This window comes from Anoplophora glabripennis, unplaced genomic scaffold (assembly GCF_000390285.2).
Source record: "Anoplophora glabripennis isolate ALB-LARVAE unplaced genomic scaffold, Agla_2.0 scaffold174, whole genome shotgun sequence".
Taxonomy (NCBI): Eukaryota; Metazoa; Arthropoda; class Insecta; order Coleoptera; family Cerambycidae; genus Anoplophora; species Anoplophora glabripennis.
The window spans coordinates 816,396-825,048 of NW_019416305.1; positions in this window are offsets into that span (position 1 = coordinate 816,396).

Below are 8,653 nucleotides of genomic sequence, written 5' to 3' on the forward strand. Positions count from 1 at the left end.
CTCACATGATTAATGGATGACTCGTTATATAGATTATTTTATCTAAATTGAATCATGATTTTATCATGAAGTTTAATAATTTTTTGTTTTTAGTTAAATAATTTTTAAATAGTTTTCATAAGTGCCAAATATCCAAATAAATGATGAAAGAATTTAAACTGTGACAAATAAGTAACTTCTGACAATACTTTGGCATGTCCTACTGAGATTGTTAACAATTAATAATGGGAGAAAGAGCAAATTGTATGTGCAGACATATATTACTTTAATTATTACAACACTACCTTAATTATTACAACATATTACTTTAATTGTTACAACATGAATTACATTAATTTTGCAAAAATTCGATTAATATAACAGCAAATAAGGTAAATGAAATTCGAATTAAATAAAAATATACCAGGACCTTTTTATATTTTTACATTTTATATATAAATTTAAAAATTGACCACATAGAAATTAGTACGAGGTTTTCTTGACGAGTGAGTGGTGTTATTAGATTTTAAATGAAAAAATTGCTAATTTAATTTTTCGAAATTTGGCTCCTAAATAATCGTAGCCGTTTTGAGAGTCATAATTTCCGAATTATGCGCTTTTTTAGGGTCTTTGTATACAGGGTCGGAAAGTCGTGAGAGCGATAAAGAAAGTCATAGAAATCCGTGCGATAGAGAAAGATGAATATAATGAAGGCGTCTAATAGTCACCGCCCATTTCGCCCTTCCACAAATAAGATCCACTTCTTATTTGTGGAAGGGCGGTGACTATGAGACGCCTTCATTATACCCATCTTTCTCTATCGCACGGATTTCTATGANGTGTGTAGTGTGACGCCTCAATTGTAACGATATTGCCGTCAAAACTTCCTGAGCTTTTTTAAACGAAAATAAGAAAATCTGGACACTTCAATTTTTGTTTTTTTTTTCTGCAATCTTCTACATTAATCACGTGAGGTTTTAAGGCCACTTTTTACACCCTTCCTCCCCCCTGGTGATACGTGCTGAGGTTGTATTTTTGTTAAAAAAAACTTCTATATTTTCAGAATATTTTTTTAATGAAAATCAATAAAAAAAACAGCACATTTATTTAAATGCAGTGTCCTCGTACCATGGATTTACTTGACTGTTTTCGACACCGATAAATGGACAAACATCTTGAAACTCAAAATATACACGTGATATGTAACAACAACTCCCCCTCCCCCATTGTGAGCAATAGTAATGTTATCCCCCCCTATTTGAACCTCACATGATTAATGGATGACTCGTTATATAGATTATTTTATCTAAATTGAATCATGATTTTATCATGAAGTTTAATAATTTTTTGTTTTTAGTTAAATAATTTTTAAATAGTTTTCATAAGTGCCAAATATCCAAATAAATGATGAAAGAATTTAAACTGTGACAAATAAGTAACTTCTGACAATACTTTGGCATGTCCTACTGAGATTGTTAACAATTAATAATGGGAGAAAGAGCAAATTGTATGTGCAGACATATATTACTTTAATTATTACAACACTACCTTAATTATTACAACATATTACTTTAATTGTTACAACATGAATTACATTAATTTTGCAAAAATTCGATTAATATAACAGCAAATAAGGTAAATGAAATTCGAATTAAATAAAAATATACCAGGACCTTTTTATATTTTTACATTTTATATATAAATTTAAAAATTGACCACATAGAAATTAGTACGAGGTTTTCTTGACGAGTGAGTGGTGTTATTAGATTTTAAATGAAAAAATTGCTAATTTAATTTTTCGAAATTTGGCTCCTAAATAATCGTAGCCGTTTTGAGAGTCATAATTTCCGAATTATGCGCTTTTTTAGGGTCTTTGTATACAGGGTCGGAAAGTCGTGAGAGCGATAAAGAAAGTCATAGAAATCCGTGCGATAGAGAAAGATGAATATAATGAAGGCGTCTAATAGTCACCGCCCATTTCGCCCTTCCACAAATAAGATCCACTTCTTATTTGTGGAAGGGCGGTGACTATGAGACGCCTTCATTATACCCATCTTTCTCTATCGCACGGATTTCTATGACTTTCTTTATCGCTCTCACGTAACGGCCGATGAACCATGGGGACTTTCCTACCCTGTATTTGAACTTAATTATTTTCAATTATCTATTATTTTACTATCATATATTATAAACTGCAAATCGGGACACCCTATATGTATCCATAACAAGTGAATTTTAAATAATTTGTTTATATTATTTTATCTGAAATTTATCACGGTCTACCAGTTTGCTAATTATTTCGAATATTAGAAGGTATGAGAACAGATTTATTTTTATAAAGCCTTTAAAATTGCAAGGATAAGTCGGTAAGTATGTAATTATTCATAAGGCTAACGTGATATGCATACAAAAAATAGGAAGTAAAATAAAGTAACAATCAGCAGACATTAGAATGAAATTTAACATTTTTATTTGCGTCATTAAACTAAAATTATTTCCATTTCCAATATTACTCCGAATTTGGAATACTGAATTTTTTTTTAGGAAAGGCCAGGAGTCAAATATTAAAATTGCATTATATTTTTTTTCGACGTGTAATTGAAAATAAATGGTTTAAGAAAATAAAAAGGACTTATAGGTTTCATTCATGGAGGCCTCACAAAAAAACTCACGCACTTCAAAACACTTTCGTTTAATTCTAAAAAAAAATCAGACACCTACCGACATAAAATTTTGACTTTTTGACACTGCAGCATGCAGTAACATTTGGGGGTACCCCCCCCCCCTGCTTCCGTCTGACTACACCCATGGTTTTATTAATTGTTTCTCATTGCTCATACTTAAATTACAGATTATGGGTCTAATGAATAAAAAGTAGCAAATGCTTTTATTAAATATTGTAAATTTTTGATAGAGGAGAAAATTCATTTTATGTGAATAGAACTATACTCCGCGGTCGAAATTATAGAGAGTGATTCATCGCTAGCTTTTGGACTAGTAAGGGGGATGGAGCGTGCCGGGAACGAATCCATTGGCGTGTCTACGTAAAAGGCAACAAGATATAGAAAATAATGAAAAAAGATAATAAAACATAGCATCTAATATTTTTTACGGTTTGCTATAACAGGCACTTTGATCAATTTGAATTATTACAGCATTTTAAAACGTCCCAATTGTGTTTTTTTTTAATTTATAAATTTATTATAGCCATGGAATTGGACCCCTCGTCTACGCTTATGCTATGACGTTTCTCAGGACGGATTAAATCAAGTAAGTAAGTAAGTAAGTAAGTAAGTAAGTAAGTAAGTAAGTAAGTAAGTAAGTAAGTAAGTAAGTAAGTAAGTAAGTAAGTAAGTAGTAAGTAAGTAAGTAAGCAAGTAAGCATTTATTGGTGTTATTACATAAGAAAAATGTTTACACACGTCAAAGAAAAACATGGCCAAAGCATACAATTAAAATACAATTCAAAGAGAAGCACATCATATAAAAACAATCATAAAGAACATAAAGTACAGACAACTATAAAATACAAACATTACATTTCGACTTACAATTTAAAATTAGATTAGCAAAATTATGATTTAAAAATTCATCAAGTGTATAAAATGCATTCAATTTAAGAAAGTTTTTCAAGACACCTTTATAATGAATTGGGCATAGATTTTTGACATTGACTGGTAATTTGTTATAAAATCTAATGCAATAGTGATTTGACCCATTTCTAGCTCTGTTCAATCGCAGAAAGTTGTGCCTGATTTGGTTTTTATTCCTGGTTGAATATTCATGAAATGAATTGTTTGACTCAAAACTGATCAATGTTCTCTGAAAACAAGGCATTCAAGAATAAATACACAAGGCAGAGTGAGTCCGTTTACACCCAATAAAAAAGCATTTCCCTATTCCCTACCAAGTGCAAAAGACAGATAGAATATAGATCGACGTTCAGTGTAACTCGGTCTCTAGACGATTATAGATTCTATCGATGTGCGTAACGAGCGGCACAAAGATAAATAATATTGAACCGTAAAAAAATCATTTTATATTTTATACGCATTATGGTAATAGTGTTTTTATATTATGTCTTAGTCACTCTCTATAATTTCGACCGCGGAGTATATGTATATTTACTACCGATTTTAACACTTGTTTCGATAACATTGTAGGAGAATTCAGTTGGATAAGCGTGTGAAATATGGTGATTTTCAATAATATCAAAGTCAAAAAAGAGTAGAGATAGTCACGAGTGACTATAGTTACCTTTTCAGTTTTCATGAGGAAAATATACTAGCCAATCTTTTCATGCATAATTTACATGAAAAATCGAAAAAGTGCAATGGTTGTCTAAAACACGAAAATATTCCTAAAACACATATTTCATCCCAAAGGATCAAAATAATGTTGCTGAAATCATTAGAATTAAACAGAGCTCCAATCCAAATCAAATGATGTGATGAATACAATAGAAAGGAAGACTTTTTCAATTAAATTTCCTTCTTCCAGTGAAGCAAAGCAACTCTAGCAGGAGCTATACCAATTTTCCTAGTGACAAAAGAGCACTAGATGCATATGTGCATTCAAAAACCTTCTGTACATACAGGGTGTCCGGAAACTATAAAGAAATAAATTTAAAGAGTGATTCTATTAAAAAAAAAAGTGACATTAGTTTCAATAACACTTTTCCGAACATCACCTCAAAATTATTTTTTTTTATTATATTTTTCAAATTTTGTAGATTTATTATGTATTTATTAGTAAGGAAATAATTAAATTGATCATAATTTTTTCCATGTTTTTTCAGAACATTGAATAGATAAAATATCTTACAAAATATCGTTTTATTCTAAAATATTTTTTTGTTTTGGAACAACCATAAAAATAAAAAAAATTTACCCATTTTGCGTACCTACAAATGAAGCAGGCTTTTAATTGTACAACAAAGTTCCATTTTAAACAATTAATTGCGTTAAAAACATTCAAATTATCTTTACGCTAATTAATTTATAAAATAAAAAACATTGTCTCGAAGCATTAAATATTAAAATAAGTTTTTTTCTCGATTAATGGTTAATGTTATCGACCGAGAACAGAAAGACCTTTTGTAAGATTTTTCAATAATCTTTAGTAGTAAGTTGTTAAATTTTGTGACAAGGTAAATAAAAAATGAATGACCAATTTTCTAGTCAACAATTAAACAAACCCCTTAAGGGACTAGAAATTTAATAATTTTTTTCTTGTAGCTGAAATAACTAAACCTACTAAATTAAAAAAAAGCTATGACAAAATATTAATCCAAAAAAATAATTTTGAGGTTATATAACTCTGTTAATATTGTGTTTTTTCGAAAAAAAGTATCATAGGAACATATACCAATTTCTTACAAGAATACACACCCTGTAGTTTATAATAGATGTAACTTAATATGCTATTTCAAAAAATATTATACCTATTTTGAATCTTTATCAATAATACAATAAAACGAAAAAATGAATTAAATTTTTTTCAAATTTCAGTTTGGCCGTAAAACATAGTTTTTATTTTATCTACATATCTACAGAAAATTTAGCGTGTTGGGAAATCCAGTTGGTATTCAAATGTGTGTACTTCAGACAAGTGTAATGAAAACTGTTTACGAAGGAATGAGAGTGGCTTGTCTTCCAGTAGTCTTCTTTTCTTTCTCCCTCCCTTCTATAAAAAACAGGTTTGATAATAAAAATACGTAGAACCACGTTACAACTATTTTAGAATATTTGAATGCACTTTCTTCGTACGGATAACAGTTAGATCATGGCATTCCCCAAACGGATCAGGGTACTCTCAAAATGGGTCATGGAAATTCCCAGATTACTTAATGTATCGCTTATGTTTAGTTCTGTTTTTAAGAAGACGAAAGAATCTTATTATCATATACCTGCACATATTTGGAAAAAGAAAGAATAAGATGAGTAGATGATTATCGGATGCCACATATGCACAATATGTCACAAGAAAGACATAAAATATACGTACGAGTAATTTGTATAATATCCAATCAGATATTAAGTTGATTTAATTTGAAATTTAAACAAATATTTAACTACAATGCGAAACAAAAATGTAAATTGTTCATAGTCACCGTCTAAAAGGACTGAATGATATTTAAAAGGAATCAGATTTACAAACTCATTAAATTAAAATAATTACCTATTCATTTCACTCATTTTAAACAAATTTCTTTTCATATCCTATATCCTACATTTAAAATCCGACGAATCCTTTAATTTAGATTGTCTTACCTAGCTTCAAGTTCCATAGTATTTTAAAAGTCCTTAAAACCCCTAAGGCCAGCATTGTATTTTAATGAAATTGGTTTTTAATTCATGTTTAACAAATTTCCGTTTTTTAATTCAACTTCAAAAAATTAAGTCGTAACATCTCAAAAACCATCAATTATGAAGGTAAACTTTTTGGAATTAAAAGATCTATGTAATAATATAAAATACAGGGTGTTACACTTAAAGCACTGGATAATGGGAGATCACTGTTAACAAAATAATTTTGGTACCTAACCCTATTTTCCTATAAAATAAACTTAATTAAAAAACCAATTAAAACTTTAAGAAAAACTATCTATAATAAAATGAACAGCGGCAAATAGCTAAAATATACCTAAACAATTTTCTCAACGCAGCATATAAAGTCAAAATTTAGATTTATACAGGGTGTTTCGGAAATACTTCCCGTATATAAAATTTCCAAAACGGTGCGAAATATTTTTATGAAATTTGGTTGTCAGGGGTTTTTAAGGACACCAATTACGGTGGTCTAATTATTTTTTGGATATTTCACAGAGGGCGCTAGTTATGCTACATTCCTATTACATTTTAAGTTCAAACTTTTTTAAGGTTAGTTTTTTTACCATTTTGTAATGTATAATTTTATTTTCTGAAGATAATGTACTCAAAATTTTAGTGATTTTTAATGATTGTAAAAAAATAAATGGACCAGCGTATGTGTTAAATGACTATAGAAGAAGGCCACTAGATGCCCATACTTTACAATAATAATCAAATGGTGATTCTGAAGGCATATACACATAAAAATCTTAATTATTTTTAAGAAGATCTGAACACAAGTATTTCAAATTTCATTTGAAATTTATTTTAGAGTAAGTTTACTATGTATAAAGAAGTTTACTATCTATAAAGAATGCAAAATGCATTTCAAATGGATAATTAAACGTCCTTGCAGATGTAGGATTATTATCATCAATATTGCTTCTTCAGTTAACTGAAGCGAAAAACCAGTGGCAACGTGAGCCTCGATTTTAAAAATAATTGTTTTTTATTCGGATTTTTAGTTCCAAGGAATAATTAATCGGTAATTTCCTTACCGACCTTGTCAGGTTTCGCAGTAATACTAGGTAGTCACGATTTTAAGAATTGCACCAGTAAAAAAGTAGATGGGGATAAAGAGGTAATTGTCCTCCCACGTGCCCCCGCCAGAGGCTATGTTTCTAGTGAAGTATTCATAATTACATTGTTGACCACAGATATAATGTCTGGCAGCATATTTAATTGATATGAAAGAATATCAGCTGCAGCTCTATGCAAAATTTAATTGCATGAGATAATGTGTGTGTCATTAAAAATATACAACAGATAAAACTGTTTCACAAGCAGTGTATTTTTATATATAAATCAAAAGAGTCTGTTGATTTCTTCGCATTAGTGATTAAACGAATGGGTCTATGCAATTAAGGAAGGTGCTGCTGAAATATAGTTTATATATCGTTATTTTAATTATTCATATTTTACTTGCGTAGGTATAAACATATCAAAAAAATACGAAACAAAATATGAATATTCCTTTTAATTAATTATTATTAAGTCTACAAAAGTTAAGGTTAAAGGAAGGGAAATTTTAAAAATGAAAATATCTTCCTGGCAGTTAATGATAAAGATTCAAGAATAAGACAAACAATAATTACTTGTTAAGTTAAAAATAATATACTTATAATCGAACATAATCATTTTAATGTACTGTTTGTTCAATTTGAATTTATTAATCTATTACTGGTAACATACATAATTCTTAACGAAGATATAACACAATTAACTTGTGCGAAATGAATGTACAATGTTTATACTCACATAGAGTGTAAAAATATGTAAAAATTTTTAAGTGGTTCCTTGGATCATTTCAAGAAGAAAAGTTCGTATAAGTGGTTTATTTTCCGAGATTCAGGGTGCTAATTATAAAAATAAAAAATTCACCGACTACCTACGATTATGTCAGTCAGTAGTAGAGACATTGTCACTAAGAACAACAGAATTTCAACATATTAAACTTAAATTTAAAAATAAATTGACAGCAATAATTGCAAAGCCATTGTTTTATAAGAACTTTTTGTTACAAATATGTGTAAAAAATTGTATTTATCTTGTTTTCTAAGAGTAATACTATATGTATAAAATTGAACATTTCTACACAACTGATTTTCTTGAATTTTTGATATATTTCATATTTTATTTCTAATAAAAAAAAATATGTAGATTATGTATTTATATAATTATACTTATGTTGCAACCTGTACATTATAAGAAATATACAGGGATGGCCAAAAGTACGGAATAAAATTCTTATCTTTTGAATGAGTTAATTTTTTTTAAAACGCCGAAACACGTTAACTGATTTT